Here is a 6,000-nt window from a genome sequence, read left to right on the forward strand (position 1 = left end):
GAAAAAGCACCAGAGTGCTTTTTCTTGGTCTCCTAAAGCCCTTAAAACATTCTCGTTAGAAGACGTTGGGGAACTTCAGAGAAGCCCAAAAACGAAATAGCATCCATACTTTCACCACCCAAGTGCCATTGTTTGGTATGTTTCTTTCTGATCATTTTTCTTTTTAGAATAAAGCAAAACAAACAAAACAAGTAAACTTTTTTCTTTTGTATAAACTAGCTGCTTACCACAAAATATTGTGAAAAATCTAGAAATACATAATAATGAAAATAAAACTCACCTGTAAACTTACGCTTGTTGATCCTTAGTAGTTTTTCTATGAATTTTATTAGTCTTAAATAATTGAGTACATATCATATACATAATTTTCGGGCTTCATTTTTTCCCCTCAGTTTTTATTTTTATCATATTTAATAGATGTACATAGAATTAAATTGTTTTTTAAAAACTTCGAAAAAATCAATCTCTTTACGTCACAAACCCAGCTTCCCTCCTCATCAGAAACAATCTTCAACCCTTTTTCTGTGTCTTACAATAGATAATATTTCAGATTTGATGAATTAAGGTATTTATCAAGAAATATACTCTTGACTAGATGCTTACTGTAGTGTTTTTTTCTTTTTTTTGAAAACTTAGAAATACTACCATAGGTCAAATAGATTAATGGTGATATAGGAGTTAAAGAGAAATTACTTACGCAGATAGTGAGGGTACAGAAGTCGTTGGCAAGGTTTTCCTTTTAATGAAACGCAGCCCCAAATAACTTTCCTTTCTAATGAAGAGCAGTCTGTAAAATCGAGCTGCAGGCATGGATGCCAGTACTTGTGCCAATCACGTCCAAAATGGCGGTTCCATCTTCCCTTCTGTTTGTCAGCCACGTGTATAGTAAGAAGCAGACAAGATGGCGCTAGTCGAGTGGAAAGCTCATTTGCATAATAAGATTAGGATTGGGTGGCCATCCTTCCCCGCATGCTATGTAAACATCACACCTGCAATCCGTGGGCTATAGGTAAATCAGACACTGCCTCCTCAAGCCTTTCTGCAAAATCCGGAGCATCCGCTGCTGGCTAGTCTTTTCCTTTAGGAAGCCCCTCTCAGCTGTTCTTTCTCTTTCTTCTGCCTATTAAACCTCCACTCCTAAACTCCTTGTATGTTTCCATGTCCTAAATTTTATTGGCACAAGACAAGAAGCCCCGGGTATTTACCCCAGATGAGGAAGTCATGTCGATAGAACATGATAGCCTTCTGTTAGAAGGTTCACTTATACAGTAATAAAAATTAGCTTTAGGAAGAGTTCCCAATAATTTGGAAAAAATATTAGGTTAGTCCTTTCTTTCTGTCTCTTTCTTTTCTTTCTCTTTCTCCTTCCTTCCTTCTTTCCTTTTCTTTTCTTCTTTATTTCAGCAGTCAGCACTCTTACTTTTGCTGATTAGAATAAAGCAAAACAAATAAGTAATCATTTTTCTTCTGTATAAATTAGCTGCTTACCGCAAAATATTTTTTTCACCTACTTTTGCTGACTTCCAAAACAACACAAAAATGAGAATAATCAAGACGTATGTAGAAAGATATAAACCTTTCAGGATAAAGACTTTATGAGAAGAGTTAGTTAATGGAGCTACATTTTGGCAAGTGGAAGGTGCTGGTTGAGTGGACTTAAATCTAGAAAGCTAAATTAAGGCTAGCACTGAGAAGACCAAAATAGTCTGGTTTTATGTTACTTGTTGTGAGATGAGTTGCATTTTCCCAAAATTTATACCCTGATGTCCTAACTCCAGTACCTCAGAATGTGACTATAAAGAGGTAATTAAATTAAAATGAGGTCATTAAGGTGGACCCTATTTCAATTTTACTGGTGTGCCTAGAAGAAGAGGAGATTAGGACAGACTCCAACAGAGGAAAGACCACGTGAAGACACAGGGAGAAGGCGCCGTCTACAAGCTAAGGAGAGAAGCCTCAGAATGAAGCCAACCCTATGGACATCTTGATCTTGGACATCCGGCCTCCAGAATTGTAAGCAAAGTTTCTGTTGTTTTAGCCACCCAGTCTGTGGTACTTTGATATGACAGCCCTAGCAAAGTAGCACACTGCAATCCTTCAAAAGGAGTTGATGAAAACAAATACCTCTGGAAGGAAAAGGAGAGTGGCGTGTTAGACCAGAGGACTCCTTAAAGGCCTGATTAAGAATCTATTGACGTTCCCACTGATTCTTCATCCCCAGAGATTGTTGAGGTTTATTTTCTTCTGAGGATAATGTAGAAAGAATCTGTCGACCAGGGCAACAGTCAGGTGAGAGAATAAGGTACAAGACCAAAACAAAACAAAGAATCAAGTAAAATTTACATTCTGAATGCTGAGACATTGCTCCCAGCCTTCTTTCTTCACTCAGTCTCCAGGATATTGAAGCATGGACTTCAGAATATTGAAATCTTCAGGAGAGATTTGAAGAATTGTCTCTAGTGAATTGAACCAGCCCAAGACATCAGAGGTTCCCTTGATGAAACAGTCCAGTCAGATCACCATATAATGAAGCCCACATTCAATAAGCCCCCTCATTTTTGCCCTTTGTGCCAACTTCCAATTGGTGTTTCAATGCCTCATTGTATAATATGAGCAGATGTGGCAGACTATGGTATTATTCACGAATACTCTGTGTCCCTCCCTAAGAAAGGAGTATAATCCCCACCATATGGGACTCAGACACAGCCATGTGACCTGCTCTGGCTAATTTAGGTGTGAAGGGAAGTCTTTTGTGTCACTTCTGGAAAGAAGCTTTAAAAGCCAGGGCATGCTCTCTTTTTCCCTGCCTCTTTAAGCAAACATACATGAGACAGTATGAAATAGACAGGAGCTTGGGGCTTGAAGAGTGAAGGTGATGAGACCAATTCTCTGGCCAATTCATGAAGGACACATACCATGACCAAAAAATGAACATCGTTATTTTACACTATTGAAATTTCTACTCTCTTTGCGACTGCAACATGATCTAATTATTCTGATGGATAAAAAGGTAACTAAGGATCACCAGACATCTAAAAAAAAATACTCTAGTATAAAAACTAGATACTCAAATGACAGGGAAGAAATCTGGAGGAAAATTTAAAATGGAAGAAGAAAACTTTAAAAACAAGCTGTAATAAATATAGGCAGAGATATGAGAATCAAAAAATAACAGGTGCTATTTTTTAGAAAGAAAAGAGGAGTATTTAGAGAAAAAAACAGTTTTTGGAACTTAAAAATATTATAGAACAAATGAAAATTGTAGTCAAAGGATTGGAAGATAATGTTGAAGAGAGCTACCAAAAACTTGGATAGAAAGAAAAAGGGATGGGAAATAAGACAGAGAAGAAAATGAGAGAACCGGACCAAAAGGTCAGCATCCTATAATAAGAATTCCAGAAAGAAAGAACAGGGAGAAATAGTGAGGGAAGAAGTCACTGCTAAAAATATCCAGAGCATTTTTCTGAACTGAAGGACTGAATTTCAAAATAGGAAGAGGCCACCAAGTATCCAAAACAGAGATGAAAATAGAATTTTGCCAGGGCACGGCAGTGTGAAATTTTAGAGTTCAGGGAACAATTTGACCAAAGAAAAAAAAATTTTTTTTCAGTTATATCACATAAAAGGAATCAAGAATTAGAATGGGGCTTGGTATGATGGCCCATGCCTGTAATCCCAGCACTCTGGGAGGTCGAGGAGGGCAGATCACTTAAGCTCAGGAGTTCAAGACCACTCTGGGCAACATGGCGAAACCCCGTCTCTACAAAATACAAAAATTAGCCGGGTGTGGTGGTTTATACTTGTAGTACCAGCTACTCAGAAAGCTGAGGTGAGAGGATGGTTTGAACCCAGGAGGCACAGGTTATGCTGAGCCAATATGGCACCACTGCACTCCAGATTGGACAATACAGCCAGACCACATCAAAAAAAAAAAAAAAAAAAAAAAGAATGGAATTAGCTTTCTAAAAGGAATAGAGCAAAGCAAAATAATACAAGATAATACAGCAGGAGGGAAATAACCTTTTTACTATTTTGTTTAAGGACATCCAAGTTTTCAAATCTTATCTCTTTTTTAACTGAGAGAGAATTGTGCTTTCATTTTGTTAATCATTGCAGACGTCCAAGGCCCAGGCAGCCACTTCACCCAAATACAGGAGAGAATAAAAGGAACAGAGGCAGTCTCCTCCTCTACCTCCAGGGCTCTTTTTCTTGTCAATATTTTCATTTGTTTTGTTTATGTTCCGGGAACACCTTTTACACCAACAAACCACTCTACCCTGCAATGGAAGTTACGCAGAACATTTTAAAAGTTGTTATTCATTGATATGGTTTGGATCTGTGTCCCCACCTCAATTTCATGTTGAAGTAATCCTCAATGCTGGTGGAGGAGTGGTGGGACTGGTGGGAGGTGATTGGGTCATGGGGGCAGTTTCTCATGGTTTAACACCATCCCTCCTTGGTGCTGTCATCACGAGTGAGTTCTCATGAAATCTGGTTGTTAAAAAGTGTGTAGCACCTCCCCTCTCTCTTCCTCCTGCTCCTGCCATGTGATGTGCCACTCCTCCTTTGCCTTCCACCATGTTTGGAAGCTTCCTGAAGTCTCCCCAGAAGCAGAAGTTATAAGGTTTCCTGTACAGCCCGTGGAACCACGAGGCAATTAAACCTCTTTTCTTTGTAAGTTACCCAGTCTCAGGTATTTCTTTATAGCAGTGTGAGAATAGGTTAATACATTCATTTTACATAATCTTAACTGTCTGAGGTAGAAAAAAAGGCCAGGCTAACATGGATTAACATGGATTAATGCAATCTTCTAAATTAACGGGATACTTTAGTGCTTTTTTCTTTTTCTGGTTAGGTACATGTTGTTCAGATATTTTTAGGCCAATAAACATTAAATATCATCTGATTTAAACAACATGTTTTATGAATTTGGGAACTGAGGCCCAAAGAGAATAAAAAACATACCCAAGCCCTTATAGTTTCTCAGTACAAAGAGCAACCTCTACAAACTCAGTGTGTTTGTTTCAAATCTAATTCATTATCTTCTCCAGGCACACGCAATGTTCATCCTCCTGAATTCCCAATCCCTGGAGACTAGAACCGGGTGGGGCTCTATGCTCCTGCAGAGTCCCGTTTCCCTGGCTTTCTGTGTTGGCTGGCTGGTGCTGTGCACTTTCCTCTATCCTTCTTACACTGAGAAACACGGTGATCTGTTGCCCCAATTTAAGGAATGGATTTGATCCTGTTACTTAGTTTTGCCAGTTAATGCTTGAAAAATATTCATAGCTGGCTGGGCACAGTGGCTCCTGCAGGTAATCCTAGCACTTTGGGAGGCCACAGGAGAAGGATCCCTTGAACCCAGGAGTTCAAGAGCAGCCTGGGCAACATAGCAAGACTCCATCTCTATTTTTAACAGAAAGAAAGGAATATGCATTGCTGTAACAGCTATTTTGAATAAGCGTAGCCTGTAGGAAGTGGTTGCAAAGCAACTTGATGCTGGCTTGTCACTGCCCCTTCACTTGTGTGCACAGGGCTGTTGTTTTCTTGCCCCTGGATGAGAATTCAGGCAAGGCCCATGACATTTTTTTTTTTTTTTGAGATGGAGTCTTGCTTTGTTGCCCAGGCTGGAGTACAGTGGTGTGATCTCAGCTCACTGGAAACTCTGCCTCCTGGGCCCACGCGATTCTCATGCCTCAGCCTCCCAAGTAGCTGAGACTACAGGTGTGCACCACTATGCCTGGCTAATTTTTGTACTTTTTGTAGAGAACAAGTTTCACTATGTTGCCCAGGCTGGCCTCAAACTCCTGAGCTCAAGCGATCCGCCTACCTCGGCCTCCCAAAGTGCTGCGATTACAGATGTGAGCCACCATGCCCAGCTCTGCTTACCCCTTCTTAACTCCTGGGAAATTGGAGCTTCAAATGTTCTACAACGTTGCCTTTGGCTTCCCTAAAGACCTTTTTGGATGGGACCTGGGAAGTCTTATGCTGATTTGCTCTGAT

The 6,000-nt window shown here is 39.9% G+C and overlaps 1 long non-coding RNA gene across 1 annotated transcript in view; it reads right to left on the bottom strand.

The window, feature by feature from the left end:
- Positions 1-1,188, bottom strand: part of LOC134758299 (uncharacterized) — a 57,506-nt gene extending 56,318 nt beyond the window's left edge. Inside the window, exon 1 of the long non-coding RNA XR_010133336.1 lies at positions 698-1,188. This is a non-coding gene — a long non-coding RNA (uncharacterized lncRNA). The remainder of the gene's footprint in view (positions 1-697) is intronic.
- Between the last annotated feature and the right edge of the window lie 4,812 nt (positions 1,189-6,000).

The sequence above is a fragment of the Gorilla gorilla genome, chromosome 3 (genome assembly GCF_029281585.2).
Source record: "Gorilla gorilla gorilla isolate KB3781 chromosome 3, NHGRI_mGorGor1-v2.1_pri, whole genome shotgun sequence".
NCBI classification, from domain to species: Eukaryota; Metazoa; Chordata; class Mammalia; order Primates; family Hominidae; genus Gorilla; species Gorilla gorilla.